The sequence below is a fragment of the Mirounga leonina genome, unplaced genomic scaffold, assembly GCF_011800145.1.
Source record: "Mirounga leonina isolate KUSES-001 unplaced genomic scaffold, KU_Mleo_1.0 Mir_104, whole genome shotgun sequence".
NCBI classification, from domain to species: domain Eukaryota; kingdom Metazoa; phylum Chordata; class Mammalia; order Carnivora; family Phocidae; genus Mirounga; species Mirounga leonina.
The window spans coordinates 17480002-17498473 of NW_023270231.1; the positions used below are offsets into that span (position 1 = coordinate 17480002).

The 18472-nt window shown below is 48.5% G+C and overlaps 1 long non-coding RNA gene across 13 annotated transcripts in view; it reads left to right on the plus strand.

Annotated features, from left to right (window-relative positions):
* Positions 1-18107, plus strand: part of LOC118016873 — a 288291-nt gene extending 270184 nt beyond the window's left edge. For all 13 annotated transcript variants that reach the window (XR_004680957.1, XR_004680956.1, XR_004680959.1 and 10 more), the window contains 2 exons: positions 265-398; positions 14667-18107. This is a non-coding gene — a long non-coding RNA (uncharacterized LOC118016873). The remainder of the gene's footprint in view (positions 1-264; positions 399-14666) is intronic.
* Positions 18108-18472: the final 365 nt, after the last annotated feature.

Sequence of the window (18472 nt, forward strand, 5' to 3'; positions counted from 1 at the left end):
TACTCCTTCAGATTTTAATAGCAGTGCATACTTATTTTTAAAAATTGGAAAATAACAGAACATTGTGACGAAGAAGATTAAAGTTTTCCCTGAATTTCTTACGTGTGTGGATTTGGTCCCAGATAAAAAACATTGTCAATAATAATGGTGATAATAATAAACTAATGTCGAGTAAATGGAATATGCCAGGCATGATGCTAAGCCCTTTACACCCACTACTTGACAAGAAACTAAAAAGCAGTTGCTGTTATTGCTGTTTTACAGATGCGGAAATGGAGACCTTTTGTTGCCCTGGTCACATAGCTAGAGGGTGAAGAGGCGGCTTTGAACTCAGGTTTTCTGAATACAAATCTTGCAGCGTTTAACCCTCCTGAGATCTAGCGGGCATCACACACTAGGTAAGGCTTTTTATCCTGATTTGTTTTTAGCCACAGTTCACCATGGGAACCCCGTGGCTGCCACCACTATCCTCTCCTCCTTTCAGCCTTTAGCCTATTATTAACTCGACTCCTGCCCACTTGGGGCAATTAGGTCAGCTGTTGTTATTTCCTCATCTTATATATATAAGCAGTGGAGAGGTTGTAAATAATAAATTCTGCAATACTGTTGGTTACTGGGAAGAGGCAGAATAGACTAGGGATGCTTTCCGCGTTAACATTTCCTACTCAAGAAAGTTTTGTTCTGAAACTAAATATTCAGGTGTTAGTTTATACTCATCATTTAACATCCAGCTCAGTCTTTCAATTAATGACAAACATTAATGTTAATGATATTCTCTTAATACCTTACCATCCTTGAATTGACACTATGCCAATTCTGACTAACTGACTTCACACTTACCACCTTTAGCCCCAGGAGAAGCCCAGTTCAGGCTACCTGGACCCCATGTCCGTTCTCTCCCAAGCTCTCTGATCACTTTCATCAGCCTTTTCTCCCATTTTGGCACGGTACACCTTACTCTTTCCTCAGGGAACACTTCTGACCCTCAGACCTAATCTGCCTTTGGTCTCACTGATACAGACTCTCCGAGCAGACTCTCTCGTAGCAGTTATTATAGTGAAAAGTGAATAATTAATAGACTCATTAGCCATTTGTTTCCCCTACTAGAGTGTAAGCTTTGGGCTGGGAATGTGATACATTCATCACTCTATCCGCGGCCTGGGGCACAAAACCTAGTTCAAAGTGAATGTGTAAGTTCCTGTTTCTGGTAGTTTTAGGATAAGGTCAGAGTGTGTGTGTGTGTGTGTGTGTGTGTGTAAAGGGTGGGTATCCCTTAAGCCACAACCTCCAGAAAAGAGAGAGGCATTATAGCAGGAAATGATGGATCAATTTATTGGTCTAATGGGAAAGTGATCCTGGAGATTGGCAGTAGGTGGTTTAGCCTTTGGCAATCTCAGTGTGGGCATCCTTGTGTCCTGGTTGGTGGAATTCTGAATCGCGAGAAGATGCTGTACCATATATCTGAGGCCTTGCCTCTGGAATTGATATAAATGGGGTGGGGGGTTGGGGAGCCAAGATGATCAAGCCTAGGGGAGGCTTATTATTAATCCAGACGTGCAATAGGAAGCCACCGCTTAACATCCAGAATGCTCTCATCCCCAGTCAAGGAATGTGTAATACACAGTGCACTAGGGGGCACCCTTGCTCTGTTAATAATCCAGGACCTTTAGAAATTCTACGGAGATAATTGCTTTAACTTCGGCCCAGGTAGTCTTATTTTCTTTAGGTATTCTTTAGGTAAAAATAATTGTAGAATCTCAGTTTTAAAATTGGTCTCTAACAAGCTTCCCAATCCAGTGACTTGGACATACTAGATTCTGGAATATTTTATATCAAAGACTGCATAAAAGAGTGGAAACTCCATTAAGCCCAAACCCAGGTCTCAAAGGAGAAAGGGCAGGAGCCGGAAAGAGTTGAGATCTACAGGCTGCTGAGGGAGATATGAAAAAGCAGCCAAGTGCATGCATGGGCTTTTTGCATCAGGTGGTGCAGGACTGGAATTCCAGCTGTCACTTTGGGGCAGTGTGGCTTTGGGAAAGTTGAATCCCCTCTCCAAGCCTCCACTCCTCAGGACCTTGGAGAGGATTAAGCACCATTTTGGCAATCCATTTAGTATAATTCTTGGTCTTCAGCAAATGTTTAATAACATTTCAGTTGCAGATTTACCTTTGGGTTGGGGGGTTATTTGATTTACCTCTGTCTCCCCCACTGATCTCTAAATTCCATGACTGGATTGTCTGTTTCACCTAGGAAAGTGTCTGGTATATACAGGCTCTTGGAAAATGTGTGATGGATGGACGAAAAAAATAATGAATGAATGAATGGGAAATTTGTTCTTCTAAGTCAGGATAACGCTGTTTAAGATTTTTGGTACTGCCTTCAATCAAATGTCATAATATAGCCAATATTCAGAGGAGTCAGGACAGTACAGTAAGCTGTCTGTAATATATGTCCAAATGATCCGTGATTTTTGACTACATGGACTGGGAGACTGGGCCAGGGAGCAGACCCCAAGGTTAGAAGTCAGTCTGTGGGTTGCCTTGGTAACGTTCCAACCATGTAACCCAAGATCCTGGTCCATAAGCAAGAGCATTCCAGAGCCCTAAGAACTGAATCCAAGGCTGCATTTAGACACCACAGCCACTTGAGGTAGACACATTGTTGATTCTTATTCATGTTCGTGGTGTGGCCCTTTTTCTTCTTGTTCCTGTGTCGTCATTGAGAGAGCTCTGCCAATTCTTAGGCTGGACAGCTGTTCATTTCCTAATTAACAGCATCCAGAGTTTCTCAAGATTGCCTGTCTGTAGCGTGTTGGCTACATCCATACCATGTGATCTTGGCTGCTTCATTTTGTTTGTTTCTTTCTGATATTTTCCAGCATATCTATGACAAAATGGATCCAAATATACGCTAAAAACCAGGGCTTTAATAAGCAGGAGTCCTTAGCACCAATCAATACAATCACCGCTTTTCCTGCTGGACATGCATCTTAGATATAACATTTCAGGCTTCGGTGTTTTTAACACATTGTCATTTCGAATGATTTTTACTAAAGGATTTCTAGTGAAAGAGGCAACGTGAGATCATATTGAGAAAAGAGTGAGAAGTTTGGAATCTGGGTTGGGTTTGGACACAGCACCTCTGCTTATTGGCTGTGTGACTGAGGGTCATCCATTAACCCATATGAGCCTTGGTTTGCTCATCTGTAAAATGGAGATGATATTAATACCTACCTTTTGTTGTCCTGAAAATCAGCGATCATATATATGCAGAACCTGGTATACAGTAGACCCTTAACAGCTAATGATATGGTCTTGATACAGCATCCTGGTGTATTCAGTTGTAGTCTACTAGTGGGAGAGGAATCTCGATTAATATGTATTCAGAATTAACATATATGTTACTTTAGTAGTTTTAATCTTGTGATGACCTAGGAAACCACTCAGCCAACCTCTAAATTGGTGAGCTCAGTAAAGTTCATAGTCAAGCCCTCCATGCTATTGCTGCTTTGTCTACCTTTGTCATCATCTACCTTTGTCATCATCCTTCTAACGCTGTCTCTCATTCTCCAGTGACACTCCCTATGTACCTATGTATTTCTAGTTACTTTTCCAGTATCCATTCTCCTCCTTTACCAACAGAACCCAATTTTGTTTGAAGCTGCAGCGTGCTCTGTTAAAGCATCCTTCCCTAGATTCCACTGTTGCTAGGAGTGACCGTAGGTTCTGCTTCTGGTCAGAGAGGTATGTGCTGAGGCTCCCAGGAAAACTTGGCCTTACTGATGGAAGCACCACCCCTTCCTGCTATAGCATGAAGGCGCAGCAGTCATGAAGCAATACCCTGAGGGTCAGTTGGAGCCATGTAACTGGTTCTAGTCAGTGACTTGTGAGCAGAAGTGACTTGTGATACTTCTGGGCCAGAACATTTAAATACCAACATGAGACCCTCCAAGAACTCTCTTTCCATCTGCTCTGATAACCGGCATGATTTCAGGTCGTGGCTGATCTGTCATCCTGGGCCCCAAAGTGAGGAGATGTGGAGCAGAGGAGGCCCCGCTCTCTCCTAACAGACATGTACCAGGAGTGAGAAATAAACTTTGGTTGTTTTAAGCCACTGAGCTTTTGGAATTGTTTGTGAGTGCAGCATACTCTAGTCCATTCTGACTGATACAAGCCTGAGCACATTCCTCCACTAAGTCCATCATCTGTGGAATAACTGAATGCTAAAAACCCCTGGGTGAGTGAGTGACTGAATGCCAGGCCCCATCCCTTCAGCTCGCGTCTAGAAATGATTGTACATCAGCCTAGTTTACTCATGTGCCCCTCTGAGACAGCTTCAGTCAGCCCTTCTTCAACTTTGGTGGCCATCCAAATTCCCTGAGGACCTTACTAAAAATATAGATGCTCAGCCATCCCCCCAAACCTACAGAAGCAGTCCCTAGAGGTGGGTTAAGGCCATCGGCATTTTTAAATAAGTTTCCTGGGAGGTTCTGACAACCTCCCAGGAAACTTGTGGTCTCTCTGGGTGGAAATTTCCAGCCCCATCAGCAAGCCTTTCGGGTGATTATCTTTGGCATGTGGGTTTTCAGCTTCTTGCAGTCATTCCTTCCCCAGGTCCTACTCCCAACCCCCACCCTTGTTCCCAGGTGGCCACTTTGACCTAAATGCAATTACCTTTGGTAAAGGTTCCCTTGAATATGTCAGTGACATCTCCTCCCTGACCCTTGTATCTCTAATCTGTCAAAAGAAGGGAGTTAAAACAGGGTGGCCAGAGGAGCCTGCTGTGAGAGGCATCAGCACTTAACAAACATCTTTCACACACACATCACACAGCGTCATGTGATTGTGCTGCTTCTAAGATAATACAGGCTTATCACATATGTGATGCATATAAATTCATAAGTGTGCCCCATGCCCTGTGATGTGACCATCAGGCAAAGTTTAAAGCTGTGTGACAGTTGTCTTTGTTCCTTTGGTGTTTCTCTGTGACTATATATTTAGACTTATTTGGAGAGACTGTAAATTTGAGGATCAGATGGTGAGGCCCAGGGGAATGGCTCTCCTGACAGGCCCTTACCCCCACACCATGACGGGTCCAGGAGAGGCAGAAAGAGGCCTGGTGTTGGGGGTCTGGGGCCACTTTCTGTAGCCAGGCTCTGTCAAGGCGAGCGGCAGTCTCTGAGCTGAGGGGAGTCCCTTCCACTTCTGAGAGCAGAGCGAGCTTCAGGGTGTGCTGGATCTTCATGGAAACACAGCCGCAATTCCAAAGATTTCTGACAGGAGGAGAGGCAGAACAGCAGGTTGCCCCAGCCAGAGGAAGGGAAGTAATATTTATTGAGCGCCTACTCTCTACCTGGCCCTGGTGGAAGCTCCTTACACCCACTACCAGTAGTTGGGCCAAGGGCCCTGAGAGGCAGACAGACGTTCTTCTCGTTTTACAGATGAGGACCCTGAGGTACAGAGAGGGGAAGTCAGAATCAAAGTTCAGACCAGGTCTGCCTGGTTCTAAAGCCTGGGTTCCACCTTTAATAACGTGTCAGGACTGTGACCTCTGGAGACAGGCCGGGGATGGAATTCTGGCCCACCATATTGTAGCTATGAATTATGGGTCAGCTCTCTTATTGGAACTCAGTTTCCCCACGTGTGACATGATGGTAGTGACAGAACCTACCTCATAAGGATGTTGTGAGAATTATGTGAGATGGTGCCTGGCAGGTGCTAAGTTCTAGATCCATGCTACCTGCGATTTTTCTAGAGAGAAGACCAGTGGCAGTTTGTTGAATGGGGAAGGGCCCGTGCAGGGGTGAGGAAGTATGTGCATGTAGATTTTATTGTTCCTGAGCTCAGGAAGCTTTCTCAGGGCAGGGAGGGCAGTCGTTTAATGTGGCCCTTGGGTGGTTGAGCTGCCCTGCCCTATGACAACCTGCTGCATTCACCCCTCCCTCTGCCTCTACCTGCTGTCCCCTACCCCCCCCCCCACACCCCTGCCCTGTGGCTGCTCTGCTGGGCATTCCACGCTACACTGGAACATTCATGTCCTTCTGGGCTCAAGGACAGGGGCGCATGTGTCCTTACCCTCTCCTGAGACAAAGTAGGCAAGAAGGCTCTAGAAGATGCCCATGGGCTTACAGAGGAAGCGAGTGCCGGGCCAGTCCCCTGATTTCCTTGCATTGGCTTCTCTGGCCAACCCTATGAGGTAGCCATGGGTTTGGGGCCTAGGTCAGCAGTGGGGTTGTGTGTCTTTATCAAGTTACTTAACTCCCCTAATAGGCCTCACTTTCCCCACCTACAAAACAGAGAGGATCAAAATCATCCCTATTTGCTGTAATTTTTGTGAATTAATAAAATATGGTACATAAGGACATACCTAGAATGGAAATCAGTGCACTGTAGGTGCTCAATACGTCATGGCTCTTATTACCCATTGTCCTGGCAGCACATAGGCTTGATAGTGGAGCTAAACCACTTATCTGTTCACTCAGAAATAATGGTATCTGCATTCTGTTCTAGGTCCAGAGGGGTAGAGGGGAGAGAGGGGAGATACCCACATGGATTTGGCCTTGGTCCTCATCCTGGAGGAGTTCAAAAGCTGGAGGGAGATCATTAGTAGAGTGCCTGAGGAGGGAGGTGGGTACAGAGGGAAGAGAGGGGGTGCAGGTAACTGCTCGGGGCTGCCTTGGGGATATCACAAAGGAGGCACTATTAGAGAAGGGTCCTAATGCGAGCAGTGGGCTCTTGCCCTTCCTTGTAGAAGGAGATCCTTCGAAGACCCCCAGCTTATAAGTCTTGGCAGGAAATGTAGAGCCCAGAGACTTGGCTTCTTAGCGTCCTAAACATGTGGCCTCGACTCCAGCCATCAGAGGCCAGCCACCCGGGCAGTCTGATGCAGCAGGGAGCCTGTGAGGAAGCAAGGGGGAGGTGGCGTCCCCTTCAGAGGGGCCATGGTGGACTTCCTGCATGGGTCCAGTACCTGCGTGGACAGCATCAGAGGCACCTGCTGCCTGGTCTGTCCCAGGATCGAGGCAGCAGTGTCACCATGGAACATGCAGTAGTGTGACTTCGGGTGTGGCTCCTGTCCATGCCACCCTTCAAGCCTGGATCTCTGGCCTTCCCAGAATTCTGGGAGCCACACCGTGTCATTTACTATGTACCTTTCCTGCAGAAATCAGCCAGAATTCATTTGTGTTGCGATTCAGAACATTTCCTGGATACTTTGGTAGAGAAGGGAGAGGCTTGGAGTCCCAGGCAGAGGGTACAGCTCGAGCAAAGGCTCAGAAGCCTAAAGAGCATGGATATATTCTGCAGTCAAATGCTCTACCACTGAGCTATACCCCCGAGCATGGATATATTCTGAAAAGAGTTGCAAGCGCATGAGCTCTGTGGGGCTTCAGAGCCTGTATTCCACATGGGGTGTGTGGGGGGGACCAGCAAGAGATGAGGTTGATGAAGCAGGCTGGAGCCTCAAATGCTACCATTTCAGGGGGTGCATTTGACCTTGGAGTGGGGACAATGAGTTTCAAATAGGTCAGGACCGGCATCAGATGTGCAGTTTGCAAAGATTTCTCTAAGACAGCACAGAGTGTGATTGTACTGGGTGAGGCTGGAGGCAGGGAGACCAATGAGGAGGCTGCAAGAGTCCTCTTGCGTGGCAGATGTTGGCTATGGGGCGTCCTGCCCCTTGGGATCTAGCTAAGACCACTCACTCCGCTGCCCCCACCCTGGCCATCCTGGGCCCTGCAGAAGGCCATGCCTGACCCCTTCCACAATTTCTGCAGAATCTCCACGGTCACCTCTGCTTTGGAGCTCCTACCTCTACCATATTTGTTGTAGCTAATGGACTTTTGTAATGAAACTCAGCATCGTGATTCTTTGGTACTGACTGAAATTCCAGAGGTATCAGAGGAGGCACTGACATTTCAGCAACATTAAAAACAAACTGCAAATTGTCCTTTCAACCTTCTCGTTCTTAGAGGACTTTCCATGTCCCGAGGGATTCGTGGTCACCTTTTTCTCCTCATGAGTGCACCAGCCGCTGGCCGACTTATTATTTCATGGCTCCTCTCCCTGTGCCCCGTCTCCCCTTCACTCCCACCCTCATGGTTTGCCAGTGGAATGCCAACTTTTCATGACGGGATGCTCTACAAGTCAGCTCGCTTCAGCTCCTTTTTCCAAACTGAGCCCCAGGCCCACTTTTGCATCTCCCGGCCCATCAAGGTCATCCAAACAGGAAGGTGATCTTTTAACAAGCTCCACACTCCCTTGAAGACAAGAGTGGTTAACATGACTTTCGGGTCATGTTATAGATGTTCTGCTGTGGATGTTCACAGTTGTGTTTTGCTGCTGATAATTGTTAACCACAAGATAACAGTGGCTTATGTAGGACAAGAGCTTGTCTCACGTAAAAGCCTGGAGGAAGGCAGTCCTGGGTGGATAGGGTGGCTCCATGACCACCCTAAACTCCACCATCTTGAAAGTGCTGCTCATGATCCAGGATGGCTGCCCCAGTCTCCTGGCCCCAGTCTCCTGGCCCTAGTCTTAGAGCTTTCTGGTATAGCCTCCAGTTTAAAATTGGGGTTCATATTATTAAGGAAGAAGTGGCACATGTATACTAGGAGGAAACTAGTGGTCTGTGCTGTATCTTTGTATCTCCCACTTCTCTCAGAAACTACAGCTGTACCCTTCCCTGGACTGGGTGTCGACTGGAGCTTGGGTGTTCAGTCTCTTGATCATTGGTCAACAGTAACTGTTCTCACTCCTTTTAGAAGTGTGAACATTACAACTCTAGGAAGGGCTGTGGGGCTAGTCCGACCCAGGTGTGTGAGGCCCTTCAGAGATACAGGCAGACCCTCGCTCTTGGAGCCTGGCTTCTCTGCATTTTTCTGAGACTCTGCTTGCCTGTTGTCTCTCTGTGGCTGAGGCAGATTAGGGCCCAGCGGCCTATAGCTGTTCCAGCTCCTGCTGCCTGTCAGCCATTTGCAAGCAGAGGGTTTATTTCCAGAGAGAACGTAGAGCTATGCAGAAGTGCCCATCTTTCTGGGGAGACGGTGCAGTGGCTAAGGAGTCTGTGAGGGAGGATGAGGCTGCCTGAGCTCCAGGAGCCTGCTCTTGGCTTCCTGCTCCGATTCCTCCCAGGGCTTCTGGTGCTTCATGGTAGACTGAGCTCTGGACATTTGCTGCTGCCGCTGCAGTTTGAGGGGACTGCCTTCTGTGACCACACCCCAAAGTGGGGGATTCCTCGAGCCTCTGGGGATGCTAGGGGAATACACAGATCTTCGTAGCTCTACCTGGAATGAAACTATGGTCCGTTTTCAGTGCCTTTTTCTTCTGTTCTTTCTCTCGATGGGCTGTGGTTGGCAGGCTTCAGGTAGTGGACTGTGGGCATCATTCCTGCTATTCTCCAGGTATTCCCAGCTGTCTGCCTCCTACATTCAAGGCAGGCTTGCACCTGCTGGCCCCAAGGCAGGGCCATGTGAGTAGTCCAGCCAGTGAGCCATGAGTAGAGGTGACATGTACCACTTCTGGACTTGGGCCTTTAAAAATTGCCTCTTCAAATCTCCCTTTCTGTCGCGGTGATGTGGATAGTATTTGAAATGGTGGATGCTTCGTCAGCCTGAGATCTAGGTTAAGGATGAGCTGGAGCTGAGCCCCCAGCTGGCCCTTGGTGCATGTATAGAGTGAATGAGAAAGAAATCTTTAATGTTTGAAACCACTCAGATTTAGGATTTTTTTTGTGATCACAGCATTACCTAGCCTACCTGACCGAAGGCGCACATTTACCACTTGTGGTTGCCGGGCATCCCAGTGCCCTTCCTGTTTGGGACTTTGCTCCACCCTCTGAGACTTGTTGAGAGGCAGAGCCTTCCTACAGAAGGTGAAAATGCCAGATACCCACCCACTTTCCCAGCCTCCCTTGCAGCTCAGGGGCAGGCACATGGCCAAGGCCAGCAGAGATGGTGCTGAGCTGGGGTGCCGGGGGCTGCGTTCTTAGCAGCTGTGATGGTAACTGTGCTGGGCTGGTTCTGTAGCCAGGGTTTGGGTTATGCTTCTGGCTGTGTGACCTCCCTTTTTTCTTGCCTGCTTCCTAAGCCTCATTTTCCAGCCTTCCCATCTGTTCTGTGAGCTGCCCAGTATCTTTCTATAAATTCCCTTTCAGCTTAAATCACCCAGCATCCATTCATGCTGCTGGAGACTAGGAGCCTTGGACCAATACAGCCAATTAGGGGGCTGTTGTGAGGCTGCAGGGAGGCAGGAGGGAAGGGACTGGCAGGATGCGACTAGCTTCTCTTCCCCTGCATGAGCTGCTTCCTCGGGAGCAATCCTTGTCTCTCTTGGCCCAGAGCAAGCCAAAGGGGACTGGGCTCAGGGGTTCTGGTCAGACTTGGACCACCTTTAGGCACGTGAATCATACATTCCTTTTCTGTAATACGGGGCAAATAATAGACCCTCACTTAGGGGGTGGTTGCGAGGAATGTATTTGAAAGAGAATACATTGGGGAGAGTGCTGGGAGCCATAAATCAAAACCCTAGTGCGAGTTTACCACTTTATCCTTGTGTCATCTTGCTGAGCAGATCCAACTGGGGACACTGGGGTGGCATGACTATAAAATGGAAGCTGCCCTTCGTGATGTGGTTGTCACTGGGTGGTCGTAGCTCAGTCTTCTGGGTTCGGACCCATCTGAGCTCCTGTCCAAGAGACCAGAGACCTCACATTTAAGGTACTGAAAGGATTCCTGATGAGCTCGGAAAAAGCAGAGAAGCGTAAAGGTGGGAAAGGACACTGGGGATTATTTTCTTCAATCCTCTCAATTTCCAGAGCTCAGAGAGGGAGGCCTCCTGACCCACAGCCACACAGCGACTTTGTCGCTGAGCTTGGGGGTGGGATGCAGATTTTTTCCACTCTGACAGTGCGTCTTAACCTGGAGGCATACTTGTGCTGTCATCCAAGTTGGCAAAAATGATTTGGAAAGACAGCAACTCTCCCTCAAATTTACAAGCCCCATTTCATAGCAACCTGTGATCACCTGATCCTTATGCCCCCTCCCCCCCAGGAGAAGGATCCTTAGAATACACTTCTCTTTTGCTTTCTCAGCCATCTAAAACACTTTACTGCAGAAGGGTAAAAAAATGCTGAATTGATCTTTTTAAATTAACATGGGATCCAAATGAAAGAAATTTGGAAGAAGAGAACTTTCTCATCCAAGTGGTTGCCAGCACCCAGCCCCACCCACCCCCCCATCCCTCCCCCCCAGCTGAAGCGTCCCTTGTTCTTGCCTGTTCTGCCCCAGATTCATGGGCTGCTCTCTGAATCGTTGGCAATTTTCTCTGCACTGTCCTGACAACCTCAGGCCATGAAATTAAAAAGCTGGTTACTGAATCTTGCTCCTAACGGCTTTGTCCTCGCAGCGATTCGACAGAGAAATCTGGAAGAGGGAGCCTCCGCTATGCCTGCAGTGGGCTGAAATGCCACCGGAATGACAATGGGCTTCACCAGGGGAGGGAGAGAGAATGCGCAATTTGCCAGGAATGAATGCATGAAAGAAAGAGAGCGAGAAAGAGCGAACTTTGGGCTTCAAATTGAAAAATTCCAGTGTCTCAGCAGAGGTCTTGGTGCCTCTGCTCCAGGACCTGCTACAAAATGCTGAGCAGGGCACATTTCCCCACACCAGTATCCTCTGGTCCTCTGCCAGGGTCCAGCGCTCACGGCTGGAGGGCTGGGAAGTCAGAATTTGGGGAGGAAATGGCTCCAAACTGGGGCAGGCCCTCCCTGGGAGGCCAGCCCACCTAGCCAGCTTGCCTGTGACCAAGGCCCCCCCACCCTCCCACCTGCCACCCCTAGCCCCAAGTCTTTCCCCTGAATGTAGACACTAGTGCTTACTCCACATACTATCACCCCCAACCTCCACTCCCAAGGAATTTTAAGAAATCTCAAAACTGGAAGAATTTTAACTACCTTTAATTAAGAAAAATCTTTCTAGAAGACAACTGTGGTGTGGCTCACTGCAGCCTGGGTGTCCCTGTGGGTGGGGCTCAGTCTCCTGGCCTTGGCACCTACGCAGAGGTGCCAAGGGCCTGGTAGATACTCATTGGGTGAAGGTATAGGAGCAGCTCGCTCAGAGAGCAGCTCTCTTTCCTGCATTGCCCCCTCTGGGCACGGGCTTACAGACTGACATGTGGATGTGTAGGAAAGCCTGAAAGAGGCATTTGAGCCCTGGGTCAGCAGGGAGGCTGAATGAGGTCCTTGACTTCATAGCCAAAGACCTTGAACAAGTTGTTTAATGTCCCCAAGTATGACTCCTTGTCTGTGAAGTGGAAGTCACCATGGTGGCCACTCAGAGGGAAGCTGTGAATTAGTGTTGAATGCAAATGAAAACTTCACAGGACCTGGACCCAGAGCCCATCCTGACTGGGAGGTGGTTCTTGAGAGCTTTGGCCTCACCATCCCAGGGGACTTGGGATTAGTGTCCTTACTGGACAGGCCTGGCATTGAATGGCCCCTGAGAAGCTATGTTGGTCGTCACTATTTAACTGAACTCATGCATTCACTCAGTCACCCAGTTGCTTATTCATTTATCTGAACCAGTGTTTATCAAGTGCCTTCTGTGTACTGCCCTGTGCTGGGATTTGGGCTAAGGGAGTAAGTGAAAGGGGCATGGGCTCGGTCTTTGGAACAAGCGAGAAATAAACAAAATCAAGATCAAAATCATTTTGGGTTCGGATCAGGAGGTGGTCAGGGAAGTCTTCTTTTGAGAGGTGTTGTTTGAATGTAGACCTAAGAATAAGAAGGAGCTGCCTATGCTCAGACTTGAGGAAAGAGGGTCCCGGGGGAAGGAGCAATAGTATAAAAGGCTTGGAAGTGAGAACGAGCCTGCCCAGTGGGTTAGTGTGTCCACGGTTGATGGAATAGTGGGATGGGGTAGTGGCTGGGTGCATTGGAGAAGTCATCCCACAGGAAGACCACCCGGAGGATTGGTGCTGGGCCTGCAGTCCAGAACTTGTGCTGGGGGTGGAATACTTTGACCAATGGCTTCCCTGAGGCTTACTCCCGCCCCCTCTGTGTCCGGCACCTGCTGTGAGTGCTTTAGAGGACAGGTCGTGCAGAATGAAGAGGTGGCTCCACCAGAACTCCACATTATTATGTATGGCCCACCTTCTCAAAAGTGCATGTCTCCCTGACCTTGGGGTCATGCCTGGGTCAGAGGGCTGGACTTTGCTGCCTGCCACCAGGCTCTCCTGCTGCCCACTGTGTGCTGGGGCTGCTAGCGAGAGAGGCTACTGAAGTCAGAGATGCTCTTCCCTAGCTGCATCCTGATTGGGACAGTGGTCAAGTAAGCTCCATGGTGGGCCTGTCCTCCAGGCCCCCAGCCTGAGCTCACCCTTATGACCAAGCCTCCCCTGGTCTGATCTGTGCCAAACGAGGACCTGCAGCCCCCCTGGAGCTTGGATCCGGGGTCCCAACACACCATGTGGACATGACTGCCCACTTGGGGTCAGGCAGCCAAGGGACCTCGAATCATTTGTGAGGTTCATTATTATTAATAATACATGCCAGAAAAAATAAATATGAAAACCATGTTGTAGAGTAAGTCTGAAATCTGGCCAGTTTTGAGATCAGCTGGCGAACCCTGAGGTTAACGAAAGTGGTTAAGTTTGATGGTCGTTGACTGCGTTTGTAAACTCAGACATGTGAACAGGTGACTCACTGGTGGAGCATCTCCCGTGCCAAGCACTGCAGTGGGCTCGGGAGTTCCCCAGGGTGTTGACTGTCGACTGGGAACCCGCCCGCCTGCCTGCTTGCAGCACCATCCCGGTGCGGGGCTGGGCCACGTGAGAGACGGCTGGGCTGCAAATTCTGGTGTCTGTTCTGTTTTGCTTCAAGATGTGGAGATTAACCTCACAGAGCCCCGAATGTCGTTCCTTCTGTGGTAGGTTAGGTTTTCACACTCGATGAAGTCAATTATACCTACATCTTGGTGAAGCGGGCACAGAAGGGGAGGTTTGTATCACAAAAAAATCTCTTTTTAGATTAGGCAAAATAGAATCCGTGCTTGAGAAAAAAAGTGCTATTTCTGTCACCAATCTGATTTTGTACCCATTTCAGTTTTAAGCTCTATGTCCCATTCCAGAGCAAAATCCTCCTCCCCCTTCTCCCCCTTCCTCCCCTTCCTCCCCCACCTCCTCCTCCTTTCCCTCCTCTGATCTTCCTCATCCTCCTCCTTCCCCTCCTCCCCCTCCTCATCATCCTTGTCATTTCCTCTCCCTCCACCCTTCCCCCTCCTTCCTCTCCTCTACTCTTCCCCACCCTCCTCTTCCTCCCTCTCATTATCTCCTCCCCTTTTCTCCATCCCTTGCTCTTCCTTCTCTTCATCTGGTCCCCTCCTTGTCTCTCCCTTCTCTCTCCTCCCCCTCATCTTTCTCCCTTTCCTCCCACTTTCTCTTTCCTACTCCTTTTTTCCTCTCTCCCCACTCCTCCTTCCCTTTCTTCGTAAATCAGTCCATATTTATGTGCCTTTGATTTGCGGTGCAGTCGTGATCAGGAGACTTACTGTTAGAAATCGGGGAACACTGGAGCAGCTGACCTCATTTATAGGAGTTACTCTGTTTTCTCTATGAAATGGCAACAGTTCAACACCGCATGTATTGACTTGAGCCTATGTTTGTTTTCGCCAGTCTTCTGGGTTCTGTGAAGAAGGAAAGAGGAATAAAGAGGACAGCATCCTCCCTTTTAGCAACTTCCTCTCTCAGTGGGAACCTCCTATGTGATGGGAACTTTCTGTCAGGAGACACTCAAGACAGACCACAGTATGCAACTGTCTGTACGCAGTTCACAGCCAGAGAGAGCGGCCCAGGCCACAAATGCTAGTAGACATCAAGGTCAGCGTGGGCTAGAGGAAGGCTCCGCAGGTAGTATGGTCCTTAAACTGAGCCTTGGAGTTTGGAATGATCTGGAATTGCAAGGGTGGGCACTCCTGATTCTGATCATGGGACCAGCCGGTCTCTCCCCAGATTCCTGCTCCTGCACTGTGTAGACCCTGCCTTCTTGTTTACTTGCCCTTCTCCTCCTCATGGCAGCCCCCTACCCTTACGTCTTTCTGGCACTGGACCTTTCCTCCCCACTTCTCTCTCACTGGAAGCAACCAGCCCTGTCACTCATGCTCACTGCACAGATGTTTCCCTCGGTGCCCCCAGGAGACCCAGATGTCCTAGTGCAGCAGAAGCAATGTGGGTGACAGATCATGCATGGACTTGGAGTTCACACTGACCTGAGTCTGGATCCTCTTCTGCTCGAGACTTGGAGACCTGGGCAAGCTGATCAACAGGTTGGGCCTCTCTATCATCTCCTGTCCCTGGGGGTGATGATCCCTACTTCAGGGCAGCTTTCTGGATGAAATGGGTTAATGCATGGGTAAAAGGTCTAGTGCAAGTAGAGACACCCCCAAAATACTGGCTCCGGCTTTGCCCCAGTTCATTTCAGCCAAGCCTGACGGCAAAGAGGACTGGTGGGGGAGACGGAAGAGTGAAAGCACTGACGCTGGGGAGTCTGATCACACGGCCCTGGCCCTGGTTCCTGTTTCTAGGAGAGGTGTCTTTTGGACAAGTGACTTATCTGGAGTCTTCCCAATTGCTTTGCCCTGCATGAAACTGGATAATGTATGTGAGGTGTCGCACCCAGCGGCTGACATGTAGAGAGTGCGAGCATCACCATCATGGCTGAGCCCAGGCCACGGAAACTGAATCCCTTGGTGGCATCGAGCAGAATATTTCTACCAACCTTAGAAAGAGGGTGAAATGCGTTGGAAATGATGAATTGTCTCCGTGAAGTCTTCACACAGAGTTGTTCTCCCTCTCTAGCAGAGGTCCCTGCGGGCGAGAAGCATTTGGAAATAGCCCCAACGTGACTGATTTTCTTGAGTTGCCCTTTGGAGCTCGCACACAACATTCCGTCCTCGGAACTCACGCAATGCCAAGAGCTCCTCACGTATCAAGAACAGAGTAACCAAACCCCGGGGCGCTGGCATCGTGGGGTGACCCAGCACACTGACAACAGCCCGCCGGCCGGCTTTAAGCAGCACAGAGCCCAGGGGCGGGGTGCGCCCCTTACCTGCTTGTTCGAGTGACAGCAGCAGAGATCAAAGTCTAATGCACCGGTTATCGTTCTGTTTTCAGGGGCCCAGCAGGATTGAATGGGCTGCCTCTTCCAAGGAGCCCACAGAAGGTGGCCGGGTGGGAACTGAAAGAGGAAGGAGACTCGGCTGAAGCAAGTTTTTCGTCAGGGCTCTGAGTGCCAGGGGCCTTCACCGGGACTCGGTTGAGGGGCCTGCTTCCGTTATCTTCAGACTGCTCAGGTCCACACAAGTTTGGCAGGCAGGAGGCACAAGAACAGAGGGACCCAACTGAATAAACCCTCAGGAATAGAACTGCTTGCAGGAAAACCAAAGAAATATCTGGACGTCTTTTTGTGCCTCTAGACCTGCTTAAAATGCATGCTGCTAACAGAGCCTCTGCCCTTACTCTTGGAAAGTGGGCCATGCAACTGATACCAGGCAGGAATATGCTTACTCCCTCGCCCTTAATGATATGTCACAACAGTAATTACTATGATAATAGTAACAACAAAAGCAGCTCACACAATTGAGTGCTTACTGTATGCCAGGCAGTCTTCTGAGCGCTTGACGGTATGTTAATGCACGCAGTTCTGGTTTTAATCTTGATTTTCCTTATGAATATGTTCTGTGTCCTTGAGGAAGTTACCCACCTTCTTGAAACAAAGAGATATTTACATACATTTCATAGGTTTGGGGAGAGAATTAAATATAATAATGTATGTAAAGTGTGAGTTATATAGTAGTTGCTCCCCGATGGTGACCAATATTATTTTTATTAATAATGTGAACCCTCCTGCTTATTTTCTTTTTTGTGCCTATTTCCAAAGGTCTTGCCTTCCTAGGATCTGTCCTTCTGAAACTGGGAATGTGGAGATCCACCTTCTCTTTCTGGACGAACTCCTACTTAACCCTCAAGACCCATTTCAAAAGTTTCCTACACTGTGAAACCTTTGCCAAGTTCCAGAGTGCAAAACAAATTGTGCTCTTTGCCATGCCCCCATCCTGGCCCTCCTCACATCATCTGGTAATTGGGTCTGTTTATGTCTGTTTCCTTGGAAAGCTTGGAAGTTTCTGGAGGTGCAAACCAGTATCTGCTGCACTCCCCTAGCTTAGCAGTTATCCAGGTGTGGTCTGCAGACTCCTGGGGGTCTGCGAAACTCTTTCAGGGGGTCCTTGAGGTCAAAACTGTTTTCATAACTCTAGGACATTATTTGCATTTTTCATTCTATTGACATTTGTAGCAGTAGTGGTTGAAACTGCTGGCATTGGCTTCAGTCAAGGATATGACATCAAAATGTGCGTGGAATCACCGTCATACAGTTGCATTAAAACACTGCCAACTCCACTTAAGAACGTCCTTAATGAGGCAGTAAAATGATTAACTTTATGATATCTCGACCCTTGCCTTTTTAATAATCCGTATAAAGAAAAGTGGGAAGTACATATATAGCACTTTGGCTGCATACGAAAGCACTGTGGTTGAAGGTAATGTCGAGGAAAAGCACGAGTGTGATTGAATTGTGAGCGGAATTAGTCGTTGCTTTTTCATGACACATGCTTTTTACTTGAAAGAACAACTGACAAACACCGTGGTTATTCAGATTTGGGCATTTGGCAGATGTCCTCTCAAAAATGAATCAAGTGAGCCTGTCACTTTAAGGAAAGCAGTATTTGTTACCAATGAGAAAGTTGAAGTTAGGTGGAAATCAGAAGTTTGGAAAACCTTTTCTGCCATTCTGAACTTGACATCTTCTCATTACATGTCCTGGAAGAGAATTGCAGTGATACTGGTGAATTGGAATTTTTGATACTGTATAATGAAATGTGTAAATGTTTGGAAGATCTGCATGAGTCTGTGAAGCAGTTGTTTTCAAATGAACAAACACGATGTTATACAGTCACGCATGGGTAAAAGGCCCATTCAGAGTGCGAGACGGGTACCTGGGTGGCACAGTCATTTGGGTGTCTGATGCTTGGTTTCTGCTCAGGTGGTGAGCTCGGGGTCATGAGATCTGGCCCCATGTCAGGCTCCACGCTCAGCACGGAGTCTGCTGAAGACACTCTGTCCCTCTCCCTCTCCCTCTGTCCCCTGCCCCCAACGCATGCGTGCACTGCCCCCCTCTCAAATGAATAAATAAATCTTAAAAAAAAAAAAAAAAGTGCAAGATAGACCAGTGGCTTTTACTGTGGCAGAGTAGAAAAGTTCAGCAACACGGTTTCAGACTTTGCATCACAACAACCCTTAATCAAAACTTGTCAGGTGTGTCTGTAGTACCAAAGAATATCCATCGTTACCTGGAAAGGCTATTAAAATACTGCTCCCTTTTCCAACTATATAACTGTGTGAGGCTGGGTTTTCTCTCTGCATTT